The sequence below is a fragment of the Phyllobates terribilis genome, unplaced genomic scaffold, assembly GCF_046119375.1.
Source record: "Phyllobates terribilis strain yellow unplaced genomic scaffold, ASM4611937v1 Scaffold_249__1_contigs__length_2872098, whole genome shotgun sequence".
NCBI classification, from domain to species: domain Eukaryota; kingdom Metazoa; phylum Chordata; class Amphibia; order Anura; family Dendrobatidae; genus Phyllobates; species Phyllobates terribilis.
In genome coordinates, this window is record NW_027363009.1 from 1,259,104 (window position 1) to 1,273,864 (window position 14,761).

General features: G+C 45.4%; 11 non-coding genes across 11 annotated transcripts; all 11 read right to left on the reverse strand.

Annotated features, from left to right (window-relative positions):
• Window positions 1–1,111: 1,111 nt before the first annotated feature.
• LOC141217865 (U2 spliceosomal RNA) lies at window positions 1,112–1,302 on the reverse strand. Its single transcript, XR_012286636.1, has one exon. It is a non-coding gene; the product is annotated as a U2 spliceosomal RNA (small nuclear RNA).
• Window positions 1,303–2,423: 1,121 nt separating this feature from the next.
• On the reverse strand, window positions 2,424–2,614 carry LOC141217866 (U2 spliceosomal RNA). Its single transcript, XR_012286637.1, has one exon. It is a non-coding gene; the product is annotated as a U2 spliceosomal RNA (small nuclear RNA).
• Window positions 2,615–3,734: 1,120 nt separating this feature from the next.
• Window positions 3,735–3,925, reverse strand: LOC141218466 (U2 spliceosomal RNA). The gene has a single exon (XR_012287162.1). It is a non-coding gene; the product is annotated as a U2 spliceosomal RNA (small nuclear RNA).
• A 1,119-nt stretch (window positions 3,926–5,044) lies between these two features.
• Window positions 5,045–5,235, reverse strand: LOC141217867 (U2 spliceosomal RNA). Its single transcript, XR_012286638.1, has one exon. It is a non-coding gene; the product is annotated as a U2 spliceosomal RNA (small nuclear RNA).
• A 1,121-nt stretch (window positions 5,236–6,356) lies between these two features.
• Window positions 6,357–6,547, reverse strand: LOC141217868 (U2 spliceosomal RNA). Its single transcript, XR_012286639.1, has one exon. It is a non-coding gene; the product is annotated as a U2 spliceosomal RNA (small nuclear RNA).
• A 1,122-nt stretch (window positions 6,548–7,669) lies between these two features.
• On the reverse strand, window positions 7,670–7,860 carry LOC141217869 (U2 spliceosomal RNA). The gene has a single exon (XR_012286640.1). It is a non-coding gene; the product is annotated as a U2 spliceosomal RNA (small nuclear RNA).
• A 1,122-nt stretch (window positions 7,861–8,982) lies between these two features.
• Window positions 8,983–9,173, reverse strand: LOC141218069 (U2 spliceosomal RNA). The gene has a single exon (XR_012286833.1). It is a non-coding gene; the product is annotated as a U2 spliceosomal RNA (small nuclear RNA).
• A 1,121-nt stretch (window positions 9,174–10,294) lies between these two features.
• On the reverse strand, window positions 10,295–10,485 carry LOC141217871 (U2 spliceosomal RNA). Its single transcript, XR_012286642.1, has one exon. It is a non-coding gene; the product is annotated as a U2 spliceosomal RNA (small nuclear RNA).
• A 1,122-nt stretch (window positions 10,486–11,607) lies between these two features.
• LOC141218070 (U2 spliceosomal RNA) lies at window positions 11,608–11,798 on the reverse strand. Its single transcript, XR_012286834.1, has one exon. It is a non-coding gene; the product is annotated as a U2 spliceosomal RNA (small nuclear RNA).
• A 1,123-nt stretch (window positions 11,799–12,921) lies between these two features.
• Window positions 12,922–13,112, reverse strand: LOC141218579 (U2 spliceosomal RNA). Its single transcript, XR_012287275.1, has one exon. It is a non-coding gene; the product is annotated as a U2 spliceosomal RNA (small nuclear RNA).
• A 1,121-nt stretch (window positions 13,113–14,233) lies between these two features.
• LOC141217872 (U2 spliceosomal RNA) lies at window positions 14,234–14,424 on the reverse strand. The gene has a single exon (XR_012286643.1). It is a non-coding gene; the product is annotated as a U2 spliceosomal RNA (small nuclear RNA).
• Between the last annotated feature and the right edge of the window lie 337 nt (window positions 14,425–14,761).

Consider the following 14,761-nt stretch of genomic DNA (forward strand, 5'->3'; position numbering starts at 1 on the left):
GTTTCCGACTACGGTGCCACCCAAGGATTCTGAAAAGTCCATTTGTGGAGATGGCCACCTGGACTCCCGTTAAGAAGACATGCTGTCAACCTCTAGATCCCTCACATGCCTGCACTTTTCGGCTTGCTGCTGCTGCAATCCACGCGTTTTAGATCTGCATAACTCCACCTCTTTTAGCACAGTACCCTCAACCCCCGGCTGTTCCCACCCGCCTCAACACCGTTGGAAGGGAGGAGAACCAATTAAGGCGGGGGGGGGGGGTGGAACGAGCAGCTGTCTACCCTTAGCAGGAGGGTTGCTGATTAATTACCTCTCCTGCTGCTGCTGCTGCTGTCTGTCCAGCAGCAGACTGAAGGTGGCTGCTGCTGTGCGCAGGTATATAAATGCTCAGAGCCTATTATGACACGCGCAGCCAGCGTTCCATTGCCACATTCCGTCTACTGCAGGCGGGATACCTGGATGGCTGAATGTCACTGAGAAGCTCACAGAGACCGCCATAAGCAACAGTTTAAAAGAATGCCACAGACTAATCAACCAAACTTTTTGGGTTGGTTTCTCTTTTATAGTCTGCAGGCATTAAATGAAAGAAGTCAGTGTTCCAGCAGAGGGAGACAACGTTTCAGAAAAGGCATTGTAGCAAACCAAAAAAGAAATTTTAAGCGCAGCAGAGTAACCAGCTCACATACCTGTTAGCTCAGGTGAGTTTAAAAGGCTGCTGTTGATAACAAGGGCATTTGCTAAATAGATGGTGTGTGTGCAACAATATACTGAAAGGTCAATTATATTGTGCAGCTTATCTCACCGCCTGTAGTTATTTAGGTGAAAGCTCCAAAATGCTTGCCTAATATGTCTGTTTATCCAAAAGGAAGTATAGAGGGAGAGCTAGATAGATAGCATTGCATTACATTACATTACATGGCAATGCAATGCACAGTTGCTGAAGTTGAACCAAAATGAGCTTGTCATCTGGCTTCTGCAACTTTTAACATGAAAAATCCAATGAGGAGAAGAAAAGCAAAGCCAAAGAGTCCATCCCAAAATCCGACAAACAAGCAAAATGAACAAAAAGCATTGAATTCAATTCTTTCTGATTTTAGAAACTGCATTAAAGAAGGGGTGCACCGGTCCTGGAGATACTGCAATACCAGGTCAATGCGTGGAGTGGACAGAGCAAGCTCTTTTTCCATCTCCCTGTTCTAAAAATCCATTTAATATATGGTCCCCAGATAGGGGACGTATCAGATATTAAACTGATAAGAACAGATACTACACTTGATCTTAGCCAAAAGGCCGAGAAGCGATAACCAGAATTGGTTTCCGACTACGGTGCCACCCAAGGATTCTGAAAAGTCCATTTGTGGAGATGGCCACCTGGACTCCCGTTAAGAAGACATGCTGTCAACCTCTAGATCCCTCACATGCCTGCACTTTTCGGCTTGCTGCTGCTGCAATCCACGCGTTTTAGATCTGCATAACTCCACCTCTTTTAGCACAGTACCCTCAACCCCCGGCTGTTCCCACCCGCCTCAACACCGTTGGAAGGGAGGAGAACCAATTAAGGCGGGGGGGGGGGTGGAACGAGCAGCTGTCTACCCTTAGCAGGAGGGTTGCTGATTAATTACCTCTCCTGCTGCTGCTGCTGCTGTCTGTCCAGCAGCAGACTGAAGGTGGCTGCTGCTGTGCGCAGGTATATAAAGGCTCAGAGCCTATTATGACACGCGCAGCCAGCGTTCCATTGCCACATTCCGTCTACTGCAGGCGGGATACCTGGATGGCTGAATGTCACTGAGAAGCTCACAGAGACCGCCATAAGCAACAGTTTAAAAGAATGCCACAGACTAATCAACCAAACTTTTTGGGTTGGTTTCTCTTTTATAGTCTGCAGGCATTAAATGAAAGAAGTCAGTGTTCCAGCAGAGGGAGACAACGTTTCAGAAAAGGCATTGTAGCAAACCAAAAAAGAAATTTTAAGCGCAGCAGAGTAACCAGCTCACATACCTGTTAGCTCAGGTGAGTTTAAAAGGCTGCTGTTGATAACAAGGGCATTTGCTAAATAGATGGTGTGTGTGCAACAATATACTGAAAGGTCAATTATATTGTGCAGCTTATCTCACCACCTGTAGTTATTTAGGTGAAAGCTCCAAAATGCTTGCCTAATATGTCTGTTTATCCAAAAGGAAGTATAGAGGGAGAGCTAGATAGATAGCATTGCATTACATTACATTACATGGCAATGCAATGCACAGTTGCTGAAGTTGAACCAAAATGAGCTTGTCATCTGGCTTCTGCAACTTTTAACATGAAAAATCCAATGAGGAGAAGAAAAGCAAAGCCAAAGAGTCCATCCCAAAATCCGACAAACAAGCAAAATGAACAAAAAGCATTGAATTCAATTCTTTCTGATTTTAGAAACTGCATTAAAGAAGGGGTGCACCGGTCCTGGAGATACTGCAATACCAGGTCAATGCGTGGAGTGGACAGAGCAAGCTCTTTTTCCATCTCCCTGTTCTAAAAATCCATTTAATATATGGTCCCCAGATAGGGGACGTATCAGATATTAAACTGATAAGAACAGATACTACACTTGATCTTAGCCAAAAGGCCGAGAAGCGATAACCAGAATTGGTTTCCGACTACGGTGCCACCCAAGGATTCTGAAAAGTCCATTTGTGGAGATGGCCACCTGGACTCCCGTTAAGAAGACATGCTGTCAACCTCTAGATCCCTCACATGCCTGCACTTTTCGGCTTGCTGCTGCTGCAATCCACGCGTTTTAGATCTGCATAACTCCACCTCTTTTAGCACAGTACCCTCAACCCCCGGCTGTTCCCACCCGCCTCAACACCGTTGGAAGGGAGGAGAACCAATTAAGGCGGGGGGGGGGTGGAACGAGCAGCTGTCTACCCTTAGCAGGAGGGTTGCTGATTAATTACCTCTCCTGCTGCTGCTGCTGCTGGCTGTCCAGCAGCAGACTGAAGGTGGCTGCTGCTGTGCGCAGGTATATAAAGGCTCAGAGCCTATTATGACACGCGCAGCCAGCGTTCCATTGCCACATTCCGTCTACTGCAGGCGGGATACCTGGATGGCTGAATGTCACTGAGAAGCTCACAGAGACCGCCATAAGCAACAGTTTAAAAGAATGCCACAGACTAATCAACCAAACTTTTTGGGTTGGTTTCTCTTTTATAGTCTGCAGGCATTAAATGAAAGAAGTCAGTGTTCCAGCAGAGGGAGACAACGTTTCAGAAAAGGCATTGTAGCAAACCAAAAAAGAAATTTTAAGCGCAGCAGAGTAACCAGCTCACATACCTGTTAGCTCAGGTGAGTTTAAAAGGCTGCTGTTGATAACAAGGGCATTTGCTAAATAGATGGTGTGTGTGCAACAATATACTGAAAGGTCAATTATATTGTGCAGCTTATCTCACCACCTGTAGTTATTTAGGTGAAAGCTCCAAAATGCTTGCCTAATATGTCTGTTTATCCAAAAGGAAGTATAGAGGGAGAGCTAGATAGATAGCATTGCATTACATTACATTACATGGCAATGCAATGCACAGTTGCTGAAGTTGAACCAAAATGAGCTTGTCATCTGGCTTCTGCAACTTTTAACATGAAAAATCCAATGAGGAGAAGAAAAGCAAAGCCAAAGAGTCCATCCCAAAATCCGACAAACAAGCAAAATGAACAAAAAGCATTGAATTCAATTCTTTCTGATTTTAGAAACTGCATTAAAGAAGGGGTGCACCGGTCCTGGAGATACTGCAATACCAGGTCAATGCGTGGAGTGGACAGAGCAAGCTCTTTTTCCATCTCCCTGTTCTAAAAATTCATTTAATATATGGTCCCCAGATAGGGGACGTATCAGATATTAAACTGATAAGAACAGATACTACACTTGATCTTAGCCAAAAGGCCGAGAAGCGATAACCAGAATTGGTTTCCGACTACGGTGCCACCCAAGGATTCTGAAAAGTCCATTTGTGGAGATGGCCACCTGGACTCCCGTTAAGAAGACATGCTGTCAACCTCTAGATCCCTCACATGCCTGCACTTTTCGGCTTGCTGCTGCTGCAATCCACGCGTTTTAGATCTGCATAACTCCACCTCTTTTAGCACAGTACCCTCAACCCCCGGCTGTTCCCACCCGCCTCAACACCGTTGGAAGGGAGGAGAACCAATTAAGGCGGGGGGGGGTGGAACGAGCAGCTGTCTACCCTTAGCAGGAGGGTTGCTGATTAATTACCTCTCCTGCTGCTGCTGCTGCTGGCTGTCCAGCAGCAGACTGAAGGTGGCTGCTGCTGTGCGCAGGTATATAAAGGCTCAGAGCCTATTATGACACGCGCAGCCAGCGTTCCATTGCCACATTCCGTCTACTGCAGGCGGGATACCTGGATGGCTGAATGTCACTGAGAAGCTCACAGAGACCGCCATAAGCAACAGTTTAAAAGAATGCCACAGACTAATCAACCAAACTTTTTGGGTTGGTTTCTCTTTTATAGTCTGCAGGCATTAAATGAAAGAAGTCAGTGTTCCAGCAGAGGGAGACAACGTTTCAGAAAAGGCATTGTAGCAAACCAAAAAAGAAATTTTAAGCGCAGCAGAGTAACCAGCTCACATACCTGTTAGCTCAGGTGAGTTTAAAAGGCTGCTGTTGATAACAAGGGCATTTGCTAAATAGATGGTGTGTGTGCAACAATATACTGAAAGGTCAATTATATTGTGCAGCTTATCTCACCACCTGTAGTTATTTAGGTGAAAGCTCCAAAATGCTTGCCTAATATGTCTGTTTATCCAAAAGGAAGTATAGAGGGAGAGCTAGATAGATAGCATTGCATTACATTACATTACATGGCAATGCAATGCACAGTTGCTGAAGTTGAACCAAAATGAGCTTGTCATCTGGCTTCTGCAACTTTTAACATGAAAAATCCAATGAGGAGAAGAAAAGCAAAGCCAAAGAGTCCATCCCAAAATCCGACAAACAAGCAAAATGAACAAAAAGCATTGAATTCAATTCTTTCTGATTTTAGAAACTGCATTAAAGAAGGGGTGCACCGGTCCTGGAGATACTGCAATACCAGGTCAATGCGTGGAGTGGACAGAGCAAGCTCTTTTTCCATCTCCCTGTTCTAAAAATCCATTTAATATATGGTCCCCAGATAGGGGACGTATCAGATATTAAACTGATAAGAACAGATACTACACTTGATCTTAGCCAAAAGGCCGAGAAGCGATAACCAGAATTGGTTTCCGACTACGGTGCCACCCAAGGATTCTGAAAAGTCCATTTGTGGAGATGGCCACCTGGACTCCCGTTAAGAAGACATGCTGTCAACCTCTAGATCCCTCACATGCCTGCACTTTTCGGCTTGCTGCTGCTGCAATCCACGCGTTTTAGATCTGCATAACTCCACCTCTTTTAGCACAGTACCCTCAACCCCCGGCTGTTCCCACCCGCCTCAACACCGTTGGAAGGGAGGAGAACCAATTAAGGCGGGGGGGGGGGTGGAACGAGCAGCTGTCTACCCTTAGCAGGAGGGTTGCTGATTAATTACCTCTCCTGCTGCTGCTGCTGCTGGCTGTCCAGCAGCAGACTGAAGGTGGCTGCTGCTGTGCGCAGGTATATAAAAGCTCAGAGCCTATTATGACACGCGCAGCCAGCGTTCCATTGCCACATTCCGTCTACTGCAGGCGGGATACCTGGATGTCTGAATGTCACTGAGAAGCTCACAGAGACCGCCATAAGCAACAGTTTAAAAGAATGCCACAGACTAATCAACCAAACTTTTTGGGTTGGTTTCTCTTTTATAGTCTGCAGGCATTAAATGAAAGAAGTCAGTGTTCCAGCAGAGGGAGACAACGTTTCAGAAAAGGCATTGTAGCAAACCAAAAAAGAAAGTTTAAGCGCAGCAGAGTAACCAGCTCACATACCTGTTAGCTCAGGTGAGTTTAAAAGGCTGCTGTTGATAACAAGGGCATTTGCTAAATAGATGGTGTGTGTGCAACAATATACTGAAAGGTCAATTATATTGTGCAGCTTATCTCACCACCTGTAGTTATTTAGGTGAAAGCTCCAAAATGCTTGCCTAATATGTCTGTTTATCCAAAAGGAAGTATAGAGGGAGAGCTAGATAGATAGCATTGCATTACATTACATTACATGGCAATGCAATGCACAGTTGCTGAAGTTGAACCAAAATGAGCTTGTCATCTGGCTTCTGCAACTTTTAACATGAAAAATCCAATGAGGAGAAGAAAAGCAAAGCCAAAGAGTCCATCCCAAAATCCGACAAACAAGCAAAATGAACAAAAAGCATTGAATTCAATTCTTTCTGATTTTAGAAACTGCATTAAAGAAGGGGTGCACCGGTCCTGGAGATACTGCAATACCAGGTCAATGCGTGGAGTGGACAGAGCAAGCTCTTTTTCCATCTCCCTGTTCTAAAAATCCATTTAATATATGGTCCCCAGATAGGGGACGTATCAGATATTAAACTGATAAGAACAGATACTACACTTGATCTTAGCCAAAAGGCCGAGAAGCGATAACCAGAATTGGTTTCCGACTACGGTGCCACCCAAGGATTCTGAAAAGTCCATTTGTGGAGATGGCCACCTGGACTCCCGTTAAGAAGACATGCTGTCAACCTCTAGATCCCTCACATGCCTGCACTTTTCGGCTTGCTGCTGCTGCAATCCACGCGTTTTAGATCTGCATAACTCCACCTCTTTTAGCACAGTACCCTCAACCCCCGGCTGTTCCCACCCGCCTCAACACCGTTGGAAGGGAGGAGAACCAATTAAGGCGGGGGGGGGGGGTGGAACGAGCAGCTGTCTACCCTTAGCAGGAGGGTTGCTGATTAATTACCTCTCCTGCTGCTGCTGCTGCTGGCTGTCCAGCAGCAGACTGAAGGTGGCTGCTGCTGTGCGCAGGTATATAAAGGCTCAGAGCCTATTATGACACGCGCAGCCAGCGTTCCATTGCCACATTCCGTCTACTGCAGGCGGGATACCTGGATGGCTGAATGTCACTGAGAAGCTCACAGAGACCGCCATAAGCAACAGTTTAAAAGAATGCCACAGACTAATCAACCAAACTTTTTGGGTTGGTTTCTCTTTTATAGTCTGCAGGCATTAAATGAAAGAAGTCAGTGTTCCAGCAGAGGGAGACAACGTTTCAGAAAAGGCATTGTAGCAAACCAAAAAAGAAATTTTAAGCGCAGCAGAGTAACCAGCTCACATACCTGTTAGCTCAGGTGAGTTTAAAAGGCTGCTGTTGATAACAAGGGCATTTGCTAAATAGATGGTGTGTGTGCAACAATATACTGAAAGGTCAATTATATTGTGCAGCTTATCTCACCACCTGTAGTTATTTAGGTGAAAGCTCCAATATGCTTGCCTAATATGTCTGTTTATCCAAAAGGAAGTATAGAGGGAGAGCTAGATAGATAGCATTGCATTACATTACATTACATGGCAATGCAATGCACAGTTGCTGAAGTTGAACCAAAATGAGCTTGTCATCTGGCTTCTGCAACTTTTAACATGAAAAATCCAATGAGGAGAAGAAAAGCAAAGCCAAAGAGTCCATCCCAAAATCCGACAAACAAGCAAAATGAACAAAAAGCATTGAATTCAATTCTTTCTGATTTTATAAACTGCATTAAAGAAGGGGTGCACCGGTCCTGGAGATACTGCAATACCAGGTCAATGCGTGGAGTGGACAGAGCAAGCTCTTTTTCCATCTCCCTGTTCTAAAAATCCATTTAATATATGGTCCCCAGATAGGGGACGTATCAGATATTAAACTGATAAGAACAGATACTACACTTGATCTTAGCCAAAAGGCCGAGAAGCGATAACCAGAATTGGTTTCCGACTACGGTGCCACCCAAGGATTCTGAAAAGTCCATTTGTGGAGATGGCCACCTGGACTCCCGTTAAGAAGACATGCTGTCAACCTCTAGATCCCTCACATGCCTGCACTTTTCGGCTTGCTGCTGCTGCAATCCACGCGTTTTAGATCTGCATAACTCCACCTCTTTTAGCACAGTACCCTCAACCCCCGGCTGTTCCCACCCGCCTCAACACCGTTGGAAGGCAGGAGAACCAATTAAGGCGGGGGGGGGGGGTGGAACGAGCAGCTGTCTACCCTTAGCAGGAGGGTTGCTGATTAATTACCTCTCCTGCTGCTGCTGCTGCTGGCTGTCCAGCAGCAGACTGAAGGTGGCTGCTGCTGTGCGCAGGTATATAAAGGCTCAGAGCCTATTATGACACGCGCAGCCAGCGTTCCATTGCCACATTCCGTCTACTGCAGGCGGGATACCTGGATGGCTGAATGTCACTGAGAAGCTCACAGAGACCGCCATAAGCAACAGTTTAAAAGAATGCCACAGACTAATCAACCAAACTTTTTGGGTTGGTTTCTCTTTTATAGTCTGCAGGCATTAAATGAAAGAAGTCAGTGTTCCAGCAGAGGGAGACAACGTTTCAGAAAAGGCATTGTAGCAAACCAAAAAAGAAATTTTAAGCGCAGCAGAGTAACCAGCTCACATACCTGTTAGCTCAGGTGAGTTTAAAAGGCTGCCGTTGATAACAAGGGCATTTGCTAAATAGATGGTGTGTGTGCAACAATATACTGAAAGGTCAATTATATTGTGCAGCTTATCTCACCACCTGTAGTTATTTAGGTGAAAGCTCCAAAATGCTTGCCTAATATGTCTGTTTATCCAAAAGGAAGTATAGAGGGAGAGCTAGATAGATAGCATTGCATTACATTACATTACATGGCAATGCAATGCACAGTTGCTGAAGTTGAACCAAAATGAGCTTGTCATCTGGCTTCTGCAACTTTTAACATGAAAAATCCAATGAGGAGAAGAAAAGCAAAGCCAAAGAGTCCATCCCAAAATCCGACAAACAAGCAAAATGAACAAAAAGCATTGAATTCAATTCTTTCTGATTTTAGAAACTGCATTAAAGAAGGGGTGCACCGGTCCTGGAGATACTGCAATACCAGGTCAATGCGTGGAGTGGAGAGAGCAAGCTCTTTTTCCATCTCCCTGTTCTAAAAATCCATTTAATATATGGTCCCCAGATAGGGGACGTATCAGATATTAAACTGATAAGAACAGATACTACACTTGATCTTAGCCAAAAGGCCGAGAAGCGATAACCAGATTTGGTTTCCGACTACGGTGCCACCCAAGGATTCTGAAAAGTCCATTTGTGGAGATGGCCACCTGGACTCCCGTTAAGAAGACATGCTGTCAACCTCTAGATCCCTCACATGCCTGCACTTTTCGGCTTGCTGCTGCTGCAATCCACGCGTTTTAGATCTGCATAACTCCACCTCTTTTAGCACAGTACCCTCAACCCCCGGCTGTTCCCACCCGCCTCAACACCGTTGGAAGGGAGGAGAACCAATTAAGGCGGGGGGGGGGGTGGAACGAGCAGCTGTCTACCCTTAGCAGGAGGGTTGCTGATTAATTACCTCTCCTGCTGCTGCTGCTGCTGGCTGTCCAGCAGCAGACTGAAGGTGGCTGCTGCTGTGCGCAGGTATATAAAGGCTCAGAGCCTATTATGACACGCGCAGCCAGCGTTCCATTGCCACATTCCGTCTACTGCAGGCGGGATACCTGGATGGCTGAATGTCACTGAGAAGCTCACAGAGACCGCCATAAGCAACAGTTTAAAAGAATGCCACAGACTAATCAACCAAACTTTTTGGGTTGGTTTCTCTTTTATAGTCTGCAGGCATTAAATGAAAGAAGTCAGTGTTCCAGCAGAGGGAGACAACGTTTCAGAAAAGGCATTGTAGCAAACCAAAAAAGAAATTTTAAGCGCAGCAGAGTAACCAGCTCACATACCTGTTAGCTCAGGTGAGTTTAAAAGGCTGCTGTTGATAACAAGGGCATTTGCTAAATAGATGGTGTGTGTGCAACAATATACTGAAAGGTCAATTATATTGTGCAGCTTATCTCACCACCTGTAGTTATTTAGGTGAAAGCTCCAATATGCTTGCCTAATATGTCTGTTTATCCAAAAGGAAGTATAGAGGGAGAGCTAGATAGATAGCATTGCATTACATTACATTACATGGCAATGCAATGCACAGTTGCTGAAGTTGAACCAAAATGAGCTTGTCATCTGGCTTCTGCAACTTTTAACATGAAAAATCCAATGAGGAGAAGAAAAGCAAAGCCAAAGAGTCCATCCCAAAATCCGACAAACAAGCAAAATGAACAAAAAGCATTGAATTCAATTCTTTCTGATTTTATAAACTGCATTAAAGAAGGGGTGCACCGGTCCTGGAGATACTGCAATACCAGGTCAATGCGTGGAGTGGACAGAGCAAGCTCTTTTTCCATCTCCCTGTTCTAAAAATCCATTTAATATATGGTCCCCAGATAGGGGACGTATCAGATATTAAACTGATAAGAACAGATACTACACTTGATCTTAGCCAAAAGGCCGAGAAGCGATAACCAGAATTGGTTTCCGACTACGGTGCCACCCAAGGATTCTGAAAAGTCCATTTGTGGAGATGGCCACCTGGACTCCCGTTAAGAAGACATGCTGTCAACCTCTAGATCCCTCACATGCCTGCACTTTTCGGCTTGCTGCTGCTGCAATCCACGCGTTTTAGATCTGCATAACTCCACCTCTTTTAGCACAGTACCCTCAACCCCCGGCTGTTCCCACCCGCCTCAACACCGTTGGAAGGGAGGAGAACCAATTAAGGCGGGGGGGGGGGGTGGAACGAGCAGCTGTCTACCCTTAGCAGGAGGGTTGCTGATTAATTACCTCTCCTGCTGCTGCTGCTGCTGGCTGTCCAGCAGCAGACTGAAGGTGGCTGCTGCTGTGCGCAGGTATATAAAGGCTCAGAGCCTATTATGACACGCGCAGCCAGCGTTCCATTGCCACATTCCGTCTACTGCAGGCGGGATACCTGGATGGCTGAATGTCACTGAGAAGCTCACAGAGACCGCCATAAGCAACAGTTTAAAAGAATGCCACAGACTAATCAACCAAACTTTTTGGGTTGGTTTCTCTTTTATAGTCTGCAGGCATTAAATGAAAGAAGTCAGTGTTCCAGCAGAGGGAGACAACGTTTCAGAAAAGGCATTGTAGCAAACCAAAAAAGAAATTTTAAGCGCAGCAGAGTAACCAGCTCACATACCTGTTAGCTCAGGTGAGTTTAAAAGGCTGCCGTTGATAACAAGGGCATTTGCTAAATAGATGGTGTGTGTGCAACAATATACTGAAAGGTCAATTATATTGTGCAGCTTATCTCACCACCTGTAGTTATTTAGGTGAAAGCTCCAAAATGCTTGCCTAATATGTCTGTTTATCCAAAAGGAAGTATAGAGGGAGAGCTAGATAGATAGCATTGCATTACATTACATTACATGGCAATGCAATGCACAGTTGCTGAAGTTGAACCAAAATGAGCTTGTCATCTGGCTTCTGCAACTTTTAACATGAAAAATCCAATGAGGAGAAGAAAAGCAAAGCCAAAGAGTCCATCCCAAAATCCGACAAACAAGCAAAATGAACAAAAAGCATTGAATTCAATTCTTTCTGATTTTAGAAACTGCATTAAAGAAGGGGTGCACCGGTCCTGGAGATACTGCAATACCAGGTCAATGCGTGGAGTGGAGAGAGCAAGCTCTTTTTCCATCTCCCTGTTCTAAAAATCCATTTAATATATGGTCCCCAGATAGGGGACGTATCAGATATTAAACTGATAAGAACAGATACTACACTTGATCTTAGCCAAAAGGCCGAGAAGCGATAACCAGATTTGGTTTCCGACTACGGTGCCACCCAAGGATTCTGAAAAGTCCATTTGTGGAGATGGCCACCTGGACTCCCGTTAAGAAGACATGCTGTCAACCTCTAGATCCCTCACATGCCTGCACTTTTCGGCTTGCTGCTGCTGCAATCCACGCGTTTTAGATCTGCATAACTCCACCTCTTTTAGCACAGTACCCTCAACCCCCGGCTGTTCCCACCCGCCTCAACACCGTTGGAAGGGAGGAGAACCAATTAAGGCGGGGGGGGGGGGGTGGAACGAGCAGCTGTCTACCCTTAGCAGGAGGGTTGCTGATTAATTACCTCTCCTGCTGCTGCTGCTGCTGGCTGTCCAGCAGCAGACTGAAGGTGGCTGCTGCTGTGCGAAGGTATATAAAGGCTCAGAGCCTATTATGACACGCGCAGCCAGCGTTCCATTGCCACATTCCGTCTACTGCAGGCGGGATACCTGGATGGCTGAATGTCACTGAGAAGCTCACAGAGACCGCCATAAGCAACAGTTTAAAAGAATGCCACAGACTAATCAACCAAACTTTTTGGGTTGGTTTCTCTTTTATAGTCTGCAGGCATTAAATGAAAGAAGTCAGTGTTCCAGCAGAGGGAGACAACGTTTCAGAAAAGGCATTGTAGCAAACCAAAAAAGAAATTTTAAGCGCAGCAGAGTAATCAGCTCACATACCTGTTAGCTCAGGTGAGTTTAAAAGGCTGCTGTTGATAACAAGGGCATTTGCTAAATAGATGGTGTGTGTGCAACAATATACTGAAAGGTCAATTATATTGTGCAGCTTATCTCACCACCTGTAGTTATTTAGGTGAAAGCTCCAAAATGCTTGCCTAATATGTCTGTTTATCCAAAAGGAAGTATAGAGGGAGAGCTAGATAGATAGCATTGCATTACATTACATTACATGGCAATGCAATGCACAGTTGCTGAAGTTGAACCAAAATGAGCTTGTCATCTGGCTTCTGCAACTTTTAACATGAAAAATCCAATGAGGAGAAGAAAAGCAAAGCCAAAGAGTCCATCCCAAAATCCGACAAACAAGCAAAATGAACAAAAAGCATTGAATTCAATTCTTTCTGATTTTAGAAACTGCATTAAAGAAGGGGTGCACCGGTCCTGGAGATACTGCAATACCAGGTCAATGCGTGGAGTGGACAGAGCAAGCTCTTTTTCCATCTCCTTGTTCTAAAAATCCATTTAATATATGGTCCCCAGATAGGGGACGTATCAGATATTAAACTGATAAGAACAGATACTACACTTGATCTTAGCCAAAAGGCCGAGAAGCGATAACCAGAATTGGTTTCCGACTACGGTGCCACCCAAGGATTCTGAAAAGTCCATTTGTGGAGATGGCCACCTGGACTTCCGTTAAGAAGACATGCTGTCAACCTCTAGATCCCTCACATGCCTGCACTTTTCGGCTTGCTGCTGCTGCAATCCACGCGTTTTAGATCCTCATAACTCCACCTCTTTTAGCACAGTACCCTCAACCCCCGGCTGTTCCCACCCGCCTCAACACCGTTGGAAGGGAGGAGAACCAATTAAGGCGGGGGGGGGGGTGGAACGAGCAGCTGTCTACCCTTAGCAGGAGGGTTGCTGATTAATTACCTCTCCTGCTGCTGCTGCTGCTGGCTGTCCAGCAGCAGACTGAAGGTGGCTGCTGCTGTGCGAAGGTATATAAAGGCTCAGAGCCTGTTATGACACGCGCAGCCAGCGTTCCATTGCCACATTCCGTCTACTGCAGGCGGGATACCTGGATGGCTGAATGTCACTGAGAAGCTCACAGAGACCGCCATAAGCAACAGTTTAAAAGAATGCCACAGACTAATCAACCAAACTTTTTGGGTTGGTTTCTCTTTTATAGTCTGCAGGCATTAAATGAAAGAAGTCAGTGTTCCAGCAGAGGGAGACAACGTTTCAGAAAAGGCATTGTAGCAAACCAAAAAAGAAATTTTAAGCGCAGCAGAGTAACCAGCTCACATACCTGTTAGCTCAGGTGAGTTTAAAAGGCTGCTGTTGATAACAAGGGCATTTGCTAAATAGATGGTGTGTGTGCAACAATATACTGAAAGGTCAATTATATTGTGCAGCTTATCTCACCACCTGTAGTTATTTAGGTGAAAGCTCCAAAATGCTTGCCTAATATGTCTGTTTATCCAAAAGGAAGTATAGAGGGAGAGCTAGATAGATAGCATTGCATTACATTACATTACATGGCAATGCAATGCACAGTTGCTGAAGTTGAACCAAAATGAGCTTGTCATCTGGCTTCTGCAACTTTTAACATGAAAAATCCAATGAGGAGAAGAAAAGCAAAGCCAAAGAGTCCATCCCAAAATCCGACAAACAAGCAAAATGAACAAAAAGCATTGAATTCAATTCTTTCTGATTTTAGAAACTGCATTAAAGAAGGGGTGCACCGGTCCTGGAGATACTGCAATACCAGGTCAATGCGTGGAGTGGACAGAGCAAGCTCTTTTTCCATCTCCCTGTTCTAAAAATCCATTTAATATATGGTCCCCAGATAGGGGACGTATCAGATATTAAACTGATAAGAACAGATACTACACTTGATCTTAGCCAAAAGGCCGAGAAGCGATAACCAGAATTGGTTTCCGACTACGGTGCCACCCAAGGATTCTGAAAAGTCCATTTGTGGAGATGGCCACCTGGACTCCCGTTAAGAAGACATGCTGTCAACCTCTAGATCCCTCACATGCCTGCACTTTTCGGCTTGCTGCTGCTGCAATCCACGCGTTTTAGATCTGCATAACTCCACCTCTTTTAGCACAGTACCCTCAACCCCCGGCTGTTCCCACCCGCCTCAACACCGTTGGAAGGGAGGAGAACCAATTAAGGCGGGGGGGGGGGGTGGAACGAGCAGCTGTCTACCCTTAGCAGGAGGGTTGCTGATTAATTACCTCTCCTGCTGCTGCT